General features: G+C 35.2%; 1 long non-coding RNA gene across 2 annotated transcripts in view; it reads right to left on the reverse strand.

The window, feature by feature from the left end:
- The window catches only part of LOC131280605 (uncharacterized), a 43135-nt gene extending 23564 nt beyond the window's left edge, over positions 1-19571 (reverse strand). The window contains exons 1-2 of one of the 2 annotated variants that reach the window (XR_009188266.1): positions 19488-19571; positions 18001-18244 (exon numbers count right to left, since the gene is read on the reverse strand). This is a non-coding gene — a long non-coding RNA (uncharacterized lncRNA). The remainder of the gene's footprint in view (positions 1-18000; positions 18245-19487) is intronic. The other variant, XR_009188267.1, reaches the window with a different exon arrangement.
- Positions 19572-20302: the final 731 nt, after the last annotated feature.

The raw sequence follows: 20302 nt of genomic DNA on the forward strand, positions 1-20302 counted from the left end.
GTTAACTATGCAATGTATGACAGCTCCTGCATTATGGAGCACACTGGCACCAAGTTAGCTGTCGCTACTCATTCTGCAAATATTTCTCTTCAAAACAATGGCAAAATGCAGTTATATTTCCTGAACATGTCGTTATTGCTTCTAAGAATGTTTGATATCAGTTTTGGTTTATAATTTATTGTTATTTACAAAAGACCAATTGATGACTGCAAAAAATGTTCACTGATAAAATGTAATATTCAATTTTAGGCATGTGTTTTTCTTTTTTCCAAAAAGTGGTGTCCTATTTTTCTTGAATACTGTGTATCACTTAGTGTTTAACATTTGTTTCACCTGAATATAGATGGAAAAATGTTTGGTGTTATTTTAGTATCATCCAGTATTTTGGATGAGAAAAATCTAAAGTACAGCTATAGCTGATAATATTATCCTGTATAATTCTGATTTTTCATTTAACTCCTGAGCTTTGTTCCCATAATACCAACTTTGAGCTATGGGCTTTGGGATAAATTATCAGTAAAAGAAAGTACACAGCCATTCACACTGCAATGACAAAGGCTGCTGTTTTTACCTTGTTATCAGGTGAAATGAAATCCTATGGTAAACAAGTTTTAAAAGGTATGTACTATCTACCACAACTGCTTAGGACCTTGCTCTGTCAGGAAAGAGGCGGATGCTTTACATAACAATTAGCATTTACCTGTGTAACACCAGTTATACATTTGTAACTTCTCCCTTGCTTGTCTCTTTGGGGTGTTATAAAGCAGTCCCTGGTACTGCTTGGGTGACTTCAAGAAGGTGAGCAGTTTTAGATTTTGGAAAATGATAAACAATAATAATTAACAACACATCAAAGAGAGATATTAAGGGATATTCGTAAATATGTTGTTATAAAAACAAACTGATTGTCTTTATAGGTTCTGTCAGTCAGAAGAAGGAATGTTACATGGCCGTGGTTTTCCCAATGATTCCGTTTCCAAATATGAGTTCTCCAAATGTAGTTCAAAATATAGAAAATTAATAGATCCCTTGTTCTGCACTTATTTTTTTTAAACAAATCAATTTTATTGATACATATTAATAAAGCATGCAGTTCATCCGAAGTGTACAATCACATAGTTGTACATTTATCACTTCAATCATTATTAGAGCATTTTCATTATCTCAGTAATAATAATAATAAAAATAAACAAAAAACTGACAAGAAAATTCTTCACTTCTCAATCTCTCTGCTTCCCTTGAAGTACATAGCTGCTATTTCAGGCTATTCTAGCATAATTACTTACTTATTAAGCAGTTTTATTGATATATATTCACATGCCATATGATCTTTCTAAAGTGTATAGTCAATGGCTTTTAGCATAATCACAATGTTGTCTGCGTTTGTTTATTCTCATGATTTTGGCTTGGTAGACTGAATTGTCTTCTGTGGTTCATGTATTTTTGAATTATTCATCTTTCAACATTTTAACAGTGAAGGTGAATTATGAGAAAATATTTTAGTATCATTAATAAGGTCTAAATGCATTGACTACTTATTCATTCTAAATAAACTTCTCAGAAAAGGTGGGCTAATAGGAAATCATAAGATATGCCTGCTTCTTGGGCAGAAGAAATGACTGAAATATATATTCAAGGGAAATCTAAAACAATATGAGACATGTCATTGTGGAGAAATGGGAGCTTGGGTAATCATAACTTGTGGCCGGGTAGTAATCAGACAGGGTGGATCACTGCAAACTCACATTACCTATGTGTGGAATGAAACAGCCATCTGCAACAAAAGAGAGCATTCACATATAACTCATATTTGGAACTCAATGTTTTTGCTGCTGGGTTTTCTCTAGGTTCTCGGCTATGTTACAAAAAAGAATTTAAGTACATGACAGTTTATTTAAGCCAGTAGTTTATTAAGAAGATGAGAGAAGAGAAATGGGAGAAAATAACAGATCATGGATCCCAGGCACAGGCTGGTCCAGGGAAAGAGAGGAAAAGGGCTAAAAAGGACTTATTTACAGATTACAAATCCCCATTATATATTGTAAATTCCCAGGTGTACTTTCATGCTAGCCCAGGCAGAGAGTAAAGGGGAAAAACAGGGCAATTTATTTTTTGCACTTGCTTTTTAAACCATTAATTACCCTGCCCCTTGTTAATGTTTGGGGGAGGAGTCCCAGTGGTTTGCTCTTTTGATTGGTTACCCCTCCTGTCAATTCCCCCAGGGGGCCCAATGGTATGGGCCCTTGAGGATATCCAGGTCTTTTCCTTAATCCTGGATGAAATTCCATTCCAAGTGGGGAATTCTTGCTAGGTTCTTCCAGCAGACATCGTGTGGGGTCTTTCCCTCAGGGATGGTGCCCATGGCCACATGTTTCACAGCTCTGGTTATCTGCCAGGTCCCATATTTGCCTTTTTATACCGTAAACTAACCTGCTTTATTTTTACAGTTGAAAAATGCCCATAAAGTTATAAGTAATAATAAAAAAGAGAGAAATTACTGTTTTTGTGTTTCCTAACAATTTTATAGGCTACTGATAAATCAGATTTCCAAGCACTACTTCAAGTTATAGTAAATACAAATTTTTTTTTTTTTTGTAAAATATCTTTAACTTGAAAGAGCTCAGGAGTAGTGGCACAAGTAAGAACTGTTAGTTTTACTATTGTTTTATGCTAATTGATAAACCCATTGATTGTAGTATTCAAGTTTCTGCAGGCATTAGTGGACTCTGCAATTGGAGAATACGATATTTGCGCTTTTCATTTCTAACAGCCTAGAATACCAGAAAGTCTGTGATCATAACCTTACTGAGTAAAAATAAATTTTTGGTACTAAATTTAAATTATGTCTGAGAAATGGGAAAACAGAATTTTCCTAACCACTCTTTCATTAATTCATTATTTTATTTAATCCATGAGTATTTATTGAGAATTTTCAAAGAAGTGAATATAGTTCTGGGCACTGGGGAAACAAAGATCAATAAGACTCAGGATGCTCAATGCCTGAGGGGATGGTGGATTACATTCGATTACAATTCAAATAGGGTGTGGTTTTCATTTTGATAGAGGTAAAGTCTGGTGTGGTTTATCTTGGAACAAAAACCCTTTGGCTTATCCTGTGGTTTAGCCAGGAGGAAATGTCCAGTAGGCAAGACATGGATCTCAGGAGAGGGATTTGGGAGTCATCCCTGCCATTCAGAGATTAGTTTCTTCTCTGCTTATTTCTCCACTGCTGTCTTTTCAGACTTCAATTCAGATTTAACTCTATCTCCTATTGTCTTTGCCTTCTTACTATACTTTTCTTCTGAAGCTCTAGTATTTCAGAGATCACGTGCCAAGGGTCATAAACAAGGTGCCACTTATTAGCACAACAGCTAATTTATAAGTTCATTTTTTTTTCTTTCTTTGGCTGAAAATGGAAGGTAATTTCTGTGGTATCTCACACCCGCCAAATCCCTTTTGTTGACAAGTGATTGCGAAGGCTCTGCCTGGCTGACTGCTCCAGAAAAGGATACCGGGACACTCCAGATTGTTTGAAAACTCCAACAGGAAAGTACCACTGTTGTTATTACTCATGCTGAAGTGATTCTTCTCCAAAACCTGGCCTCTTTTACCTTGGACAGCCAATGGGATTCTGAGTGCAGGCCACAAGGATCTACTGGGACTCTATGTTAAAGGCCAGAGGAGGTGTTCTCACATTTTATAGGACAAGGATTAATCCATGTATATACCTGTGGTTGCTCCACTCACATTCTTCCTGAGACACCTACCTCCATATTGACATTCTGGTCTTAAGAGACTCTGCGCAGCTCTCCCCATTCTAAATCAGGGGTTGGCGTATCAGTGATGGATCCCCAGAGGAATAGAGTTAAGAGTTTACATGTATATACATGCATACATATACATACATACATACATACATACATAGATAATATATATGTATATATATTTAAGAGATTTGTTTTAAGGAATTGGCTAATATGATTGTAGGGGCTGCCCAGTCTGAATTCCTCAGGGCAGGATGAAGGATGGAAATTCTAGTAAGGGTGATGTTGAAGTCTTGAGTCTCAATTCCCCAGGTTGGAAACTCAGGAAGGAGTGAAGGGTATAGCCTCGAGGCAGCATTCCTTCTGACCCTTGAAGTCCTTAGTTCTCACCATAAGGCCCACCAACTGATTGGACGAAGCCCACCTACATTATCTGGGATAATCTCCTTTATTTAATGAAACTGATTGTAGATGCTAATCTCATATATAAAACACCTTCACTGGACAAGAAGGCCAGTGTTTGACCAAACAACTGGACACTATAACTTAGTCAAGGTGGTGCATAAAATTAATCATCACAGTTGGTAGTTCTCAATCTATTTTCAGAGAATTGAATATGCAGACTTCCTATGAAGGGAGGGACGTGGGTCAAGTAAAAGGAAAGGCCACCGTCATAGACTTTTAAGGCCTCCCAGTCATTTCTCTCAGTTTCTGTGCTTTTTCTACTTAGAAATCTCCTTCCTTCACCTTCATCAACCACAAAAGTTAACCCATTCCAATCCAGACCCTATCTTCAGGGTGAAAGTAGCTGCTTTTCTCAAATCAAACCAGATCATCCCATTTCTATTACCAGAATCTTTTTTTGGGATGCTGGGCAGAAAGCATGGAAGAGATAAGTTAAATTAAAACAAAATGTAATTCTAGTTTTGATTATACTTTCTTACCATTTTATAGGACCAATAAAATTGTAACAGGCTCAAGGGCAGACACAATTTGTATATTTGGATATATCAATCAATCCTTTTGCTGATTGGGTAATGTATTTATAGATACAGTTCCTTATCTGAGCCTATAAGCCTCAGCAGCACCAGGTTCTGAATTTAAAGCCACTGGCCTTTTTAAGAAAATTGACAGGCAATATACACCATATATGAATGTCCTGTTTTAGAAGGCCGGGCATAGCAGACACAGCTATAACCATCAGTATCTGTCACAAATCCTTATCTGCCTCTAACAGTGACTAGCACGGCAATGTTTATTTGCTGTTTATATTGTGTATTTCTTGTGCCAACACATGATGTAATACAGAATTCCCTGCTGCTTTGATTTTACTGGGTCATTTATATAATGCAGAAGGTCTCAGAAGCTGAACTTGGGTCTTTTTCTCATGTTCTTCTGTTTATGAAGATAAAAGAAGGATGACACCCAGGCTGAGTTCTCAGTGTCAGTGTATGAAAACAACTGCAGTAGTAGAGCAAAAGTACTTTCTCAAGTCTTTTTCACTTAAATAGTGAAAAATGACTAGACAGTCATACGAGTGATACATATATATTTAACTTCTCAAAAGATATGGTTTAAATTAGCATTCCCCGAATAGAGGGACATGGATTCATAAAGATTTTGAAGTGATTACAAGGAGTACCTGCAAAAAAATCCATATGTATGTTACATTTTTCTCTAGACTGAGGAAAACTAAAGCTTACATACATGCATATTACAGTTTTGAAGTGCAAATAGATGCTATTGGGATTATTAAATTAAACATATTTAAAAGCATTATCCAAATATAGATTATGGTCAAATATTGTCACTTTTAATGTCTATCAAATAATTGTATCAGAATCTGCAAATGTTTTGATTTCAAGAAACAGTGTTCATTCTGAAATATTTAGGAATTCTTAACCTAAGTGAAATATGTACTCCTATCCTTGTAGATATGGAAGAGGTAAAAATGGAATCATTATCCCTTTTTTTTTCCTAGAAATATCTCACATTTCAAAATATCATTTAACAATAATCTTATCCAACCTCCACTATTTCAAGTTACTGGATATGGGACCACAATCATATGCCTGAAACTAAAAATGCTTTATATACATCATCTTATTTATGTCTCACAACGATTCTGTGAGGTAAGTTTTACTTCTCCCCTTTTATAGAGGATAAAATTGAGGCTTAGAGAGATGTAACTTGGCAAAGGTGACAAAACTGTATTATGGAATGAAGTATACATTAAACCAGGTCTGAATAATTTAACACCTTTGCTATACACAAGTCACTAAAAGAAAGAATCAACATACCAAACAATGCTGGACAGATAATATCAATAACTGTAAACAATCTTTTGTTAAGTGGGAAATTAATTTATCAATAGGCCATTTTTTTCCTAGCTGCTTCCCTTTAAAAAAAATAATATTTCTATATTTATACTTCTGGGAATAAGTGTGGTGGGGTTGAAACAGACAAACATACAAACAAATAACCAACTATCCCTTGTGATTCTAGAAAATTTGATTCTAAACAGGTAGTTAAGTGTCAAATACTGTTGTCATATGATAAACCAAGTTCTCATTCAGGAGAACTCCCTCCCAGGAGATTTCATTAGGCAAGAGACTTGAACACTCTCTTGGGTGACTTTCATAAAGTCCTTCAACTATGTAATCTCCAACCAGTATTCAGGGCCAGGAGGATTCTGAATTATTATTATTTTTATCTTTTACTTTTCAGGTCATCTATATATGAGCACCAGAAACATTGCATAGATTTCTGCCATCTCCACGATTAATCTGATTTTATGAATTTTGCATCATTTCCCTATTTGTAAGATAGCATTCTATTGACTAATTTCCTAAGCTTAAAAATGGTAACATTTTGAAAACAGAAATGACATCTGCATATTTAAAATGAGAAGCTATAGTAGAAAAATATGATTAACTTTTAAAATAAACTTTTAATTTTAGAATAGATTTAGATTTACAGAAAATTTATAAAGATAGTATATAAAATTCCCGTATACCTCTACCATTTCTTCTATTATTGTCATAGTACATTAGGATAGTACTTTTATCACAACTAATGCAAGAATTTTATTGTTAAAGTTCATACCTTATTCAGATTTCCTTAAGTTTTACTTAATTTCCTTCTTATTTTCCAGGATCCCATTCAGGATACTATATTACGTTTATTTTTCATGTCTCCTTTGGTTCCTCTTGGCGGTGAACTTTCTCAGATTTAACTTTTTTGTGATGACCTGATTTTTGCAGTGTACTGGTGAGGTGTTTTGTAGAATATCCTTCAACTGGCATTCATGTGATGTTTTACTCATGATGGGGTTATGGGTTTTGGCAAGAAGGAGCACAGAGATAAAGTATCATTCTCACCCATCATATCAATGGTACAATCTGTCAATATTAATTATTACTGTTGATATTAAGTTTGATTACCTGGGTAAAATAGTTTTGGTCAGGTTTCTTCATTGTAAAGTTAGTCTTTTCTTCCCTTTTACCTGTCTGTACTCTCTGGAAAGAAGTTACGATGCCTAGTCCATACCTAAGGAAATGTGAGCTCTGCTTCACCTCCTTGAGAGTGGAATCACTACATACATTTCATGGACTTCTTCTGCCTTGGATTCATCTATTATTTCCCATTTATTTACTCAACCATTTACTTAAATCAGTATTGATTAATGGGTATTTATTTTTTATTTTGGGTTATAATCTAAAACTACTTTATATATTTTGTTGTTTAAATTTTTCCAGCTTTGGCTCTTGGGCTCTTTGGTACCTGTACTCCTTTGACATATCCTTATTATTATTTTTGTTTGTTTGCTTTGGGTACTTTTTTTATTGGTTTGTTTGTTTTAGCTCTTCTTTAACTTTTGGCAATAAAAAATGCTCTCAAGGTTCATCTCGTATATTCCCGGCCCTATCTCTAGAATCAACCATTTTTCCAAGGTAACCGATTTCTTTCATTGGACAATGGTTCTAGGAATCAAGGTCTGGATGCCAGGTCTGTTTTGTTGCTTCTGTGGTGCCACTGCTTTTAGGCCTTCTCAGCTGACAGAACAAGGAAATATATATTTGTATATATTAACCTGTTGTGTATACATTACCTCCACCTACCTATCATCTCTTATCTACCTACTTATCTACCCATCTATTATCTTTAAACAACCTGTGCTATCTATGCTAACACATCATAATTAAATTTCTGAAAACTAAAGACAGAGAAAAGAAATAGAGAAAAAGAAAAAAACCCAGCACCTTACCTAAGGAAGAAAAACAATTAAAATGATATCAGAAACAACAGAAGCCAGAAGGAAGTGGCACAATAGTTTTCAGGTGCTGAAAGAAAAGATAAAACCAAAATCTTAGTTCTAGCAAAACTATCTGTTGGAAATGTAGACATTCTCAGATGGAAAACAATAAAAAGAGTAGTTTTGACAGCAGACCTATCTTAAAAAGATGGCTAAAGGGAATGTTCTAAACAGAAAGTCAACAATAAAAGAAATAACTCTGGAACATTGTGAAGGAAGAAAGAACATGTTAAGCAAAAATAGGGGTACAAACAAAAGGATTTCCTTTTCTTCTTAAATATCTTTAATTATGCTTGAGAGTTGAAGTAAAACTTATCACACTGTCCAATGTGAATCTAAATATATGCAAAGGAAATATTTAGAACAATTATTTTATAAACGGAAAGGGTAAAAGGAGGTAAAGGGAAATAGGGCTTCTATATATCACCCAAACAAGAAAAATAATGAAATCTTTTGACTAATATGTTATGAGTGCATGTATATATATGTAAAGTAAATAGAGCAACCACTAAAATAGAAATACTATGGAGAAATAAAGAATGGAATTCTAGGAAAGTTAAAGTAAGCCACAGAATGAAGGGGGAAAAAAAGAGAGATAAAAATGGAGAACAGAGCACACACAAAAAACAAAAACTTAATCTCTAACATAAGATTAATTACATTAAATATAAATTATAAATACACAAAATAACAGTCAGAAATTGGTGGAGGGGATTAAAAAAGATGACTCAGCTATATGACATCTACAAGAAATATACTTCCAATGTAATTATATAGAGAGGTTAAAAGTGAAAGAATGGCACAGATATAAAGCTATATAAAGATATAACAATAAGTATATAATGGTGTATCAATCAAACAATAATTTGTTGTCTCACAGTTTCAGAGGTAGTATTCTGGCTAGTCAGTAATCCTTGGGTTCCTTGTTTTGTATGTCTGCCTCAAGTCACCTGGCAATATTCTCTTCTTTTTCTCTCAGGTACCCTCTGCCTTCCACCTTCTTCTCCCTGTGGCCTTTTCAGTCTATGGCTTCTGGTTTCTTCTCTTTATAAGGCCTCAAACTAAGGCCCACCCTGCTTCGGTTGGCCACACCTTAACAAAAATAACATTTTCAAAAATATTTATAATAAGTTTACACTCACAGAGATTGTGGATTGAAATTAAGAACTTGCTTCTTCAGGGGAACATAACTCAATCTTCCACAGAGCCCAAGTTTTTTTCTTTTGGCTAGTAAAAATAATAATAGCTAATACTAATCGAACATTTTTCCTTTTGTCCAGGCATGGTTCTACATGTTTTATATATATTCTTATGTAATCTTTGCAATAAGTGTATAATGCAACAATTTTTTTTTTTAACACATGAGCAAATTGAAAACTAGAGACTTTAAATAAACTGCCCCAAGATATAAAGCTGGTAAGTAGCAAAGCTGGGATTTGAACTCTGGTAGTTTGGCTTTGGATCCCATAATCTGAAGAACCTCGGTACTCTTGTAGTCAAATTAAGACTTTCTTCATTTTCAGAGTATGATAATAAAATAATTTTAGATTAAATAAAAGTTTGGGGTTTGAACATTGTTAATGATTCTTGAAGAAGCAACATAACATAAAGTTCAAGAGCATGGATTCTAGAGACAGATAATCTAGGCTTTAACCTTATAGATTTATTAGCTAGGTAATCTTGGCCAAGCAGTTTAGCATTCCTGAGTTTTATGTGCTTCATTTATTCACTGAGGATGACAAAAGTGCCACATCATATTGTTATCTGAGCATAAAAAAATAATCATTCATTTAAAGTGGTTGGCATGATTCCTGGACCAGTGGAGGTTTTCAAAAAAAGTTCATTATGATGTTAATTCCTAAAATCAAAAAAAGAGGAAAAACAATCTATTATCAAATTTTTGTAAGTTTGAGCTAAAGGTTAAATTTTACTATTTTTAAAATACATGTTTTTTTTAATGTAGCAAACTTTTTATTGTCTTTTTTTTTAAAAGATACATAGATCACACAACATGTTACATTAAAAAATATAAGAGGTTCCCATATATCCCACTCTCCACTCCACTCACTCCTTCCACATCAACAACCTCTTTCATCAGGGTGGCACATTCACTGCATTTGGTAAATACATTTTGGAGCACTGCTACACAGCATGGATTACAGCTTACACTGTAGTTAACACTCTCCCCAGTCCATTCAGTGGGTTATGGCAGGATGTATAATGTCCTGCATCTGTCCCTGCAGTATCATTCAGGACAACTCCAAGTCCCCAAAATGCCCCCATATCATACGTCTTCCCTTTCCCTGTCCTTAGCAACTCCTATGGCCATTGTCTCCACATCAACGATACAATTTCTTTCATTGCTAGAGTCACAATAGTTCTATAGTAGAATACCAGTAAGTCCACTCTAATCCATATTTTATTCCTCCATTCTGTAGACCCTGGTATGGCAATGTCCACTCCACCTCTAAATCAAGAGGGCGCTTAGATCCCAAATGACTGATGGATGCAATTCTCCTGCTTGCAGTTGTAGACTCTCTCAGTTCCTTGGTTGGTGGTTGAATATCCTTATCACCCTGTAAGTTGACCTGGGTAAGTCCAATGAATCAGGGAGTAGGTGTTGCACCTCTGCTAAGGCTCAGGGCCCAGCTGGCATATGGCCAGTCCAGAGATTCAAGTCTCCTGAGCATGCACCAACCCCAGATTCAGTAAGTGACAGAAGAGGCATGTGTAGAGAGGTTACATCAGCTGTAGCAAATATAACATCCACATGTTAAAAGATCATTGCTGGGAAAGGGGGAAAAGGGTTCGATGTTGAGTATATGGGAGTCCCCTATATTTTGTATGTGACTTTACTGTGATCTAAAACGTTTTTGAAGACAAAATTAAAAATTAAAAAGGATGTAGACACTGAGGAAGGAATGGAAAAGATTGCCTTACCACTTTACATACAAGACAACACCTATTACTGTGATGAAAGGCAAAACATCAAAAACAAAGTTTTATGATAGTTTTCATTTTTTAATACCCCAATTTATTTTTTATTTTATTTAGTTTTTCTAAATTATTATGTATTCTATTTCTACTATTTAAACCTATCATTATTATTTCATTTTCCTACTAATTGAATTTGGCAATATATTAGACTTCATTTTTAAGGAGTTTTGGATCACAGAGGGGCTCAACTATGGCAGGGTAGGAGCACTGGTGTGGAGTGTCATTGATGGGGGACACATGGGTGGGAGGGAGTTCTCCAGGGCATGTATATAAGATATATAAATGTTTGGATATTTGTTGGGTATTGTCATAGTAGATAGAGTTACACAGGATAACTGAGGGAGTGCTGAGTTCCTAGCCTGGGGAGCTCTGTCGCATTCCCCAGTGGAACAGCAACAATCCCCCAAGTGCAAGGGCAAAGATCAGTGAAGAAGAATGATCTAATGATGGGTCCTTGATACTTGATGACTATGCTTATGAGCCTGTGTACTTGAAATTCCAACTAGGCTGAGAGCTGCAGGGTACCTAAGAGTTACCTCCTGAGAGCCTCCATGTTGCTCATATGTGGCCCTCTCTAAGCCAAACTCACTATGTAAATGCATTACCTTCCCCCCAGCATGGGACATGACTCCCAGGGATGAGCCTCCCTGGTGCCGAGGGATTACTGTCATCACCAGCTGGTGATGCAAGTAGAAAAAGACCTTGAATAAAAGGGGGAAATGGTAAAGACAAATGAGTTTATATGGCTAAGAGATTTCAAAATGTGTCGGGAGGTCATCAGAGGGGTCGTGCTTATGCACGTCTCAGCAAGATTCCAGAGACAGCCAAAGTAGATATACAGTCATTACAGATGTGTCTGGAGTGCAGTGGGCCCTACTTTGGAAAATCCATGTTATTTTACTTTTTTATAGAATCTATTTCTAATTTCTTGGATTGGAGGGTGAGAGTTTATTAGATCCCTCTCTGGCCTCCAGAATTTTAGCAAGATACATATTTTACTCTGCAAAGGGCAAATATTTACTTTGTTATGGTCCCTTTGAGGAAAAATAAATTGAGTATTTTGCTTGCTACCTGGCAGTCAGTGCTAATGGCCTAATGAGAAATAACACATAGGATGTGACAAGTGTCAAAGATGAAGTAATTTGTAATTTGAAATAGGGGAAATTTCAATTCAGCTATCTTAAGTAGTTTTATTTTCTAGTGACAATTGTGCCCATAAGTCCTTTGCTATGTCAGCTATTATGCAAAATTCTATCAAAACACTTTCTTTAATTTTATTTGTGTGTGCTTATTTACTTACATGTCTAAGTTAAATCTAATATTGATTATCTAGTTCCAAGTACTAGAATTGCTACAATCAAACCTAGAAGGTTCAGGCAAAGTGCTCAGAATAATCCAAAACCATATACATAAAAACCATATTGACAGAGACTCCTCATGCCTACTGACTGCTGACTTCATACTTTGCTCTATTTTCATGCCTTAATTCTTTTTTTAAAACTAATCTTGAGGCAGTACATTATTATCCCTATTTTACAGATGAGAAAATCAAAGCACAGAAAGTTTGGTAAAACTTGTTGGAAGTCACATACTAAGTGGCAGAGCTAGAATTTGAACCTAAGGCATTGATTTCTAGAATCTTCCTCACCTATTATGGTATTTTGCCTTTCAATATCCAGGAAATTAGGGCAAAAGAAATAAACAAAAGTAAGAACAGAATTGAATTTTAAAGTAAATAATTCTCTGTTATCTTTCTTGTTGCTGCTGACCTAAAATACAGAAATCACCAGCAAAAATGTCATGCTAAGTCCGTGCTTTAAAAAAGAAATGAATAAGCAAACTCTACAGTGGCAAAAGTACACATAAAGGTGAAAGTACCTCTGAAGATTTTGTTCAATAATATTTTCAGGTACATTTCATTAATTATATATAGCATACTCTTCCCTGTGTATATTGCTTAAATCAAAATAGAGAATATTCTACTATCTAGGAGCTTTCACCTTGAGATCACAGCAATAATCAGAACTCCCACAAATCAATATTATCATTCATCCAACGTCATCAATCCTTCAGAGTAATAGCAACAATTGAAACTATTTCTACAAACACTTTGAAATAGTAATCTAAATACAGGGATTTTATATGTTATTTTCTTCTATAGGCTTCTAAATGTAAATGACTTGTAAGTCTGAGCTATAGATGATCTTCTAAGAGAACTACTGAAGTAATGAAGATTTACGATTTTTCTTCAGGCTATTCCTGGAGTTATAAACTGCCTCACTACACAACCACAGAACACTTAGGATTTCAAAATTAATAATAGGTATATATACTATGTATATTTTGAAATTTAACATAATTATTAGTATTTTAAAAGAGTCTTATCTCTACAGTTATCCTTTAAAATGTATAACTACATTAGAGAAGGAGATGAACAGCACAATGTATTTGATAAAAGCCATGTATTTGAATTAAAATCAAAGTTAAAGTATTTGACAAAGGTATATGGACTGTATAGATTCTGAGTCCTTTAAATGCCTTCTTAGTAAATTTAGACTTTCTAATAGTCTTTATCTTGTAATGATTGAGACTTTTTAAAAATGGAATTTCAACAAAAAGCCTTTAGGCTCGTTCATTGTGTTAATGATAGTATTTATAAATACAGACTTTGTACCAATGTTTCCAATTATCAGTAGTACTATGATGATTTTTTAATTCTTTGGAGGTATATAAGAGTTATTGTGCTAAAGAGGTGGCAAAGATGAATGAGGCATGTTCCTATGCCTCACGAGTTCATAGTTTCTTAACATGTAGTAAGTATAATATTGAAAATACTTCCCTCCATTCCAGCATTTTCCACACTGTGTTGTAATAATATGTTTCTGTCTCTTATAGAATCTCCACAAGACTGGAATTTTTTTTTTCCTTCTTGCATTGCCAACAACTAACTGCTAATCTAGCATAAAGGAAATAAAAATCAGTCAAAGGAAATAAAAATGAGGATTTTGGAGTAGGTGGCCTGTTTCAGAGAGCAATAACCACCCAACTTGTGTGCCTGAGAGTAAAATGACAGACATCCTGAAGGGTAAGTTAAACAGGGGCCACCTTGATAATATCCAAAAGAATATTTTGGTAAAAGTTTAAGCATTTTCAAACTGTTTTGGGTATCACAGAATATTTTTCTCCAGAAGGTACTGATTGTATCTTCTGGAACAGCTTTGGGTTTGTGAGAAACAAATAAACCACCACCCCTTAGTTTAGTTCCCATTACTGTCTAAGAGAACATCCTCTTCTCCTGATATAATGAAGAGCATGGTTCTTCTTCTTAGGTCAGTTGTGACCTGGATCCACATCTCTTTGGCTTTTCAAACATCTTGGATATCAATCCAGAGCACTTGTTTTCTATCTGAAACTTTTTATTTCTATGGACACCTTAAAATGAACATTGAAACATGCTTGAGAAAAACCTAAGACAATTAAGCTCTCACTAGACTCTCTCTAATAATCTAACTGCTGCCCGATTCTAAATTTTGCACTTTTTCTAAAATGTGTTTTCTCCATTTTTTTGCACTTCGCAGTCATATTCCAATCCATTCCATTCTGAATCTTATTACCCCACCTTCCTGTTAAAAGTTGAAATAGCTTCGGGTTCTGTCTGGTTCCACTTTGCTTGTTCCTAAATATACTTTCAGAGCAATCCCATTCTTTTCCAAGGCTTCAATAACCATCTACAGGCCAACAACTCTCCTATTGCTATTTTCAGTCCAGATCTCTTTTATGAGCTTCAGATTTCCATATATGACTGCTTAATTGACATTTTCACTTAAATATCAAAAGCGTCTCAAAATAAGCCCCATCTTATTATTTAAACTAATGACCTATGAATCATGCTTAACCTGGCTCTTATCGCCCAGTTCTAATAAGAACTAAAACTAAAAACAGTTGTTTTAATTCACTGTATTTTTTCAGAATCCATTTATTTTCCCCCTATGGTAATTGCTACCATATTTTGTTGTTATCGTTGCTTCCTCACTGATATTTCCACATGAATACTTCATAACACAATCCAGTCTCCATATTTTAGATTGATCTTTTAAAAAGTCTAGTCCATTAAGATTCCATTGGGTATAGGAAAAAGAATTATGCATAACACAAACCTAATTGAGTTTTATCTTCTACTACTCTCCCTTTGCTTAGTGTGTGCTAATGTTTCCATACTGAAACTCTTTGACTTCTTCAAACGAGCTTTGCCCTTAGCATATTTGGCAGCCTTTGCACCTGCTGTTCCATCTGTTTGGAACCCTCTTGCCTTGCCGTCTCACTTTATTACTATTGGAGTCACACCACGCTTGTAAGTAACCTTGCCAGTCATACCAGTCTAGGTTATATTCCTGTTGCATGATCCCATACAACAGTGCTAGTCTTGAGGGTTCCAAATATTTATTGTCTACTTGTTCCAGACCCTGACTAGACACTACAAATACAGTGCTGGAAAACAATGAAGTCATTGCTCTCTTGGAGATTCCACTCAAGTAATACTAGATAGAAAACAAAACACAACAAATAAATAAATATCAGTTAACAATGTGCTAGGAAGAAAATTAAAGTTGGGAAAGTGTAAAGAGAATGACTGGTATACTATTTTAAACACAGTAGTTATAGAAACTCTTTTTGATAAGGTTGTGTGTGATCAGAGACCTGAATGAAATGAAGTAGTGTGTGGATACCTAAAGGAAGAGCAATGTAGGCAGAGGGATTTGCAAATGCATGAAATGGTGTGTGCTTGGCTTGCTCAGAGAGGAAGGCCATGTAACTGGGGTGGGGTGAGTGAGAGAGGGAGAAGGAGAGGGAGAGGAAGAAGGAGAAAGAAGTGGGGGGGGGGGCATGGAGAGAAAGAGAGAGAGAAGAAAAGAGAGAATATTAAGAGCAGAGGACAGTTCATGTAGAGTCTTTACGACCATGATTAGGACTTTGAGTGAAATGGTGAGTGATGACAGGGATGTGAGCAGAAGAGTGATGTGATGTGACTTATTTTTTAAAAATACCAATCTGGCCACTTTGAAGAGAATGGACTATACAGAGAGTGACCATGGTATTAGAGGGTCTATACAGGAGCCTATTTAAACGGTCCAGATGAGTGATGGTGATAACAGAGCAGAGGTGACCAAAGTAGAAGTGGTGAGAAATGGTTTGGATCAAAATAAATCAGATAGATCCAAGAGTATTTGCTGATGGATTTGATGTGGATGAGAGAAAATAAAAGGCAAGATTTATGTATGATTCCAGGGATTTTGGCTTGAATGACTGAAAATAAGATGTTACAATTTTCTGAGATGCGGAAAATGGGGTAAGGAGCAGATGTGAAAACATCAACTAAAAAGTTAGTTTTGGACACCTAAAGTCTGACATACTGCAAACATATCCAGGTGGAAGAAAAGTAGAGAGTTTTATATGTGAACAAATAAATGAACTTCACTTATTCACTGTGTGAACATGGAAAAGTTGCTTAACATCTTTGAGCCTCAGTTTCTTAATCTATAAATTGACCTTGCTGGACTATTTTAAGAATTAAAGATAAAATACTTTCAAGTATCTAAATTATGTCAACAGAAAGTAAGCATTCATTAAATGTTAGGCTCCTTCTCCCCATCAGAATAAAGTTTATTTCACAAAGTTTTTATGAGAAACAAATGGTGTATGGAAAAAAATTCTAAAGCTCAGAAATATAAAAATATAAAGTATTAATATTGTCATCAATGGTATGATCAATAAGTTCTCATTATATTACATTGTGTTTTATGCTACTATTGCTTTTAAAAAGCAAAGCAAAACCAAATGATTAGGAAATATAAGGTCTATTCCTTAGACCATTTGTATTTTCTTCATCTTTACATAATCTTCAGGTACATGGAAAATTGTAAATCTTAATTATTTTATGGGCAAGGGTAATATGAGAAGTCAAGTACTGTTTATATTGTTGGTTTCCTAGATACATTATTAGCGGGGTCATTTACCCTGTGAAGAAAATGATGTGACCAGCTAAGAATTATGATCACTTTTTTCAGCCTATAGAAATGGATGGTATCCAGTAGTACAAATACAATTTTTCCCAGTAAAATCTGGTTCCAGTTTGATTAGATGTCAGATAAAAGAAGCTAGGCAAGCAGTGTCTTTTCTGATCAAACCACATTTTTATTATGGACCTATCCTCAGTGCTCTTCATTCTCTAATCCTTGCCAATGTCAGCTACTCTAAGTCCTGAATACTCATGAGACTCTGGATTCCATTTAATGGCAGTATTACCTTTCTGCCCTCTTGATCAGAACAATATAGAAAATGAAAAAAGGATTCCATTTTGACATCTATTATATCAATGGTCATGAAAAGTAAGATAGAAAAAATAATGGCATATTCACTTATTTAAGCTAATACATTCAGTTCCAAAAGTCAGAGAGAAGAGCCAGATAGTTTCATCTGAGTTAAAGAAACTGACAATGGTCTTACAGAAACTCACTATTAATTGTTTAACAGCTTCTTTGGTGGTGATAAAAAAGAACTATTTTAATATTTCCTTTGCAGAAAGCTACATTGTCTCAGCTCCAGAGTATTTCTGAAAATGGAAAATGGGAAAATAGAACTAACAGATAGTAGAAAGTTGAAAGTGACAGCTTGAAAATCAGTGTGAAGATTTGTGCAGAGGTAAGTCAGCAGGCTGAATGCTTAGATATTAAATTTTGTGTGAGAGTCAGGGAGAGAAAGAGGCATCACCATTAGCTGCTGGATATAAACGCACCAAAGTATGACCCCCCCAACTTGTGACGGGACTTGCTGTCGGCATTTTGTTGAATGTAACCTAGAAGCCTGAGTCATGATACTCTTCTTGTCCTGATGTCTGGTGTTATGGTGATGACCATCATAACTTACCTTTGACCTTCCAGTCCTGCTTTCACCTGGGTTATGATTTCCATCATCCATGCTGATGACAGCTTAGTTTTTGTTTAGTTTGCTTCACTGATTTCACTGCTTTCCAAACTCCTGACTTCTTACTGCCCTCTTTACTGGATGATTTTGTGTGTCTGATCCTGTGCATCCTTTGACTCTGATTACCGCAGCTAGGGTGGCCCCACAGAAAGGTCCAGGAATCCATTCACAATGACGATGATTTGGTCTGGAGAAGTGGAGAAGGCATCAAGTGTGTTTTACTGTTCTGTTTACAATCCTAAGGTGCTAGGCATATACTTTTCAGGGTCCAAAAGCTGAGATCACCCTGTTATCTTTAGTTAGGCTTTTTCCTTCATGGAGAAAGAATTCCCTGACTCTAACATGTTTTCACTGAGGTGGAAAAAAAAAAAAAGAAGGAAAAAAAAAGCTATTCCTGTTTACAAAGCTGTCAGCTCTGCTACAGAATACATTGCTTTACTCATTAAATCAATAAATAGTTCCTGAATGAGCAAAGCACTATGGTAAACACTAAGGGGATTCTAAAAGCAAGTAAGTCTCAGACCTAACATTCTGAAGCTTATCAGTGCTGGACACCTGGATCAAAAGGTCATCTCTGAATCTCAATAGCTGTACTGAGCTCATGTATGCAGATGGCGACTTTCTTTAGCTCTCTCTGACCTCCATGTAAAATCATATAATGGCATCCAAAGAGTTTTGTGCTGTGATATTTCCCAGCATGTATCCTCCTATGGGAGAGACTCATAGAGTGTAGAATTAAGGAAAGGAAGAAGCTGTATATTCTTTTAATTTATGAATTAAAAAAAGACTCACACAGTGCTAAATAATGCTGTAATCAGACTAAACAAGATTTTAAAAGGTTTATCAATATTGTAAAGATTTATATTTGGAAAAAAAGAAAGCAAAACTGTTTTCTTAGAATAACCCCAAAGTGAAATACCTTATCAAGTAAGAGTATGAAAAATGTTATGGAGTTCCTTACAATGTGACAGATATAGGCACATTTGTGTGAGATGTTTACCTATCATCTTGTTTTTTTCTGAGTCCAATTCAACTAAGATTGCTTTTATACCAATAACTAAAATATCTGTTTCATTGTGTTAAAAATATAATATTGTAATTTTTATTTTCCATAACATTTACAATTCCAGATCATTAATTTGAAAGCTGAATTCCCTTCCTAGATGCTTTTATTAGTTATACATTCTTTTTTTTTTCACTTATTTTATAAATTTATTCCCATAAGAACTAATTCAGGCCTGTTTTAAGACAATAAGAAACATTACCAAAAGTAAATTCAGCTCCTGACTTTGAGTAAAACTGTTCCAAATAATGTTCTATATTAGGCAGAGTTTTACTGAATTTAAGCTTAACTCCTTTCACAAATGAAGATTCTACCTTTTATACAAGGGTGTTTCATTTTAGATTAGTCAGTAAAGCATAATACTCACCTACCTAGGCATTTGAGAAAGATACAAAGGATTTCAATAGCAACCGTGTCCGCTTTCTGGCTTTGTGGCTTCTGGCAAGTCATGTATTGTCTCAGTCAACACTGTTCTCATCTGTTAAATTAAAATAACATTCCTTATCTTGCAGGATTATATGTGATCATGCACACAAAGCACTTCTTACTGGGGGTTCTAAAAATATGTTTTATGAGTTCAGTTCTAATTAGGGAATGCCCAGTTAAAAGGTGAGAATAATTATTCACAAGATTTTCTTTAAGAATTCATGACAGACATCTAAATTTAACAAACTAAAGGAGAAAGAGAGAGAAAGGAAACTACATAGGTATATTGGGGAGGGGGTTGGTTTGTGTGATAGTGAGATGGTAGATGGGTTTAGTTTCCCAAGGCTGCCATACCAGAGTACCACGAACTGGGTGGCTTAAAATAACAGAAATTTATTCTCTCACAGTTCTGGAAGCTAGAAGTCCTAAGTCAAATGCTGGAAAGGCATATACTTCCTCAGAAGTTTCTGGGTGTGATGGTTCATTCCATATGTCGACTTGGCTGGTTTATTATGGTGTCCAATTATTTGGTGAAGCAAGTACTGGCTTGTTTGTTACTATGAGGGTATTTGAATCTATAGGCAGTTAATTACATCTGTGGCTGATTGCATCTACAAGCAACGAAGTAGATTTCCCCCAGCAATTAAGGGAATCTACTCATTAAATGATTTGGTAGTCTTAAAGCCAGAATGAAGATTTCAATGTGAGGTAGAAGATTTTCTGCCTTTATTTCGGCTAGGCAGCTTCTCCTGGGGA

The sequence above is a fragment of the Dasypus novemcinctus genome, chromosome 12 (genome assembly GCF_030445035.2).
Source record: "Dasypus novemcinctus isolate mDasNov1 chromosome 12, mDasNov1.1.hap2, whole genome shotgun sequence".
In the NCBI taxonomy this organism is placed as follows: Eukaryota; Metazoa; Chordata; class Mammalia; order Cingulata; family Dasypodidae; genus Dasypus; species Dasypus novemcinctus.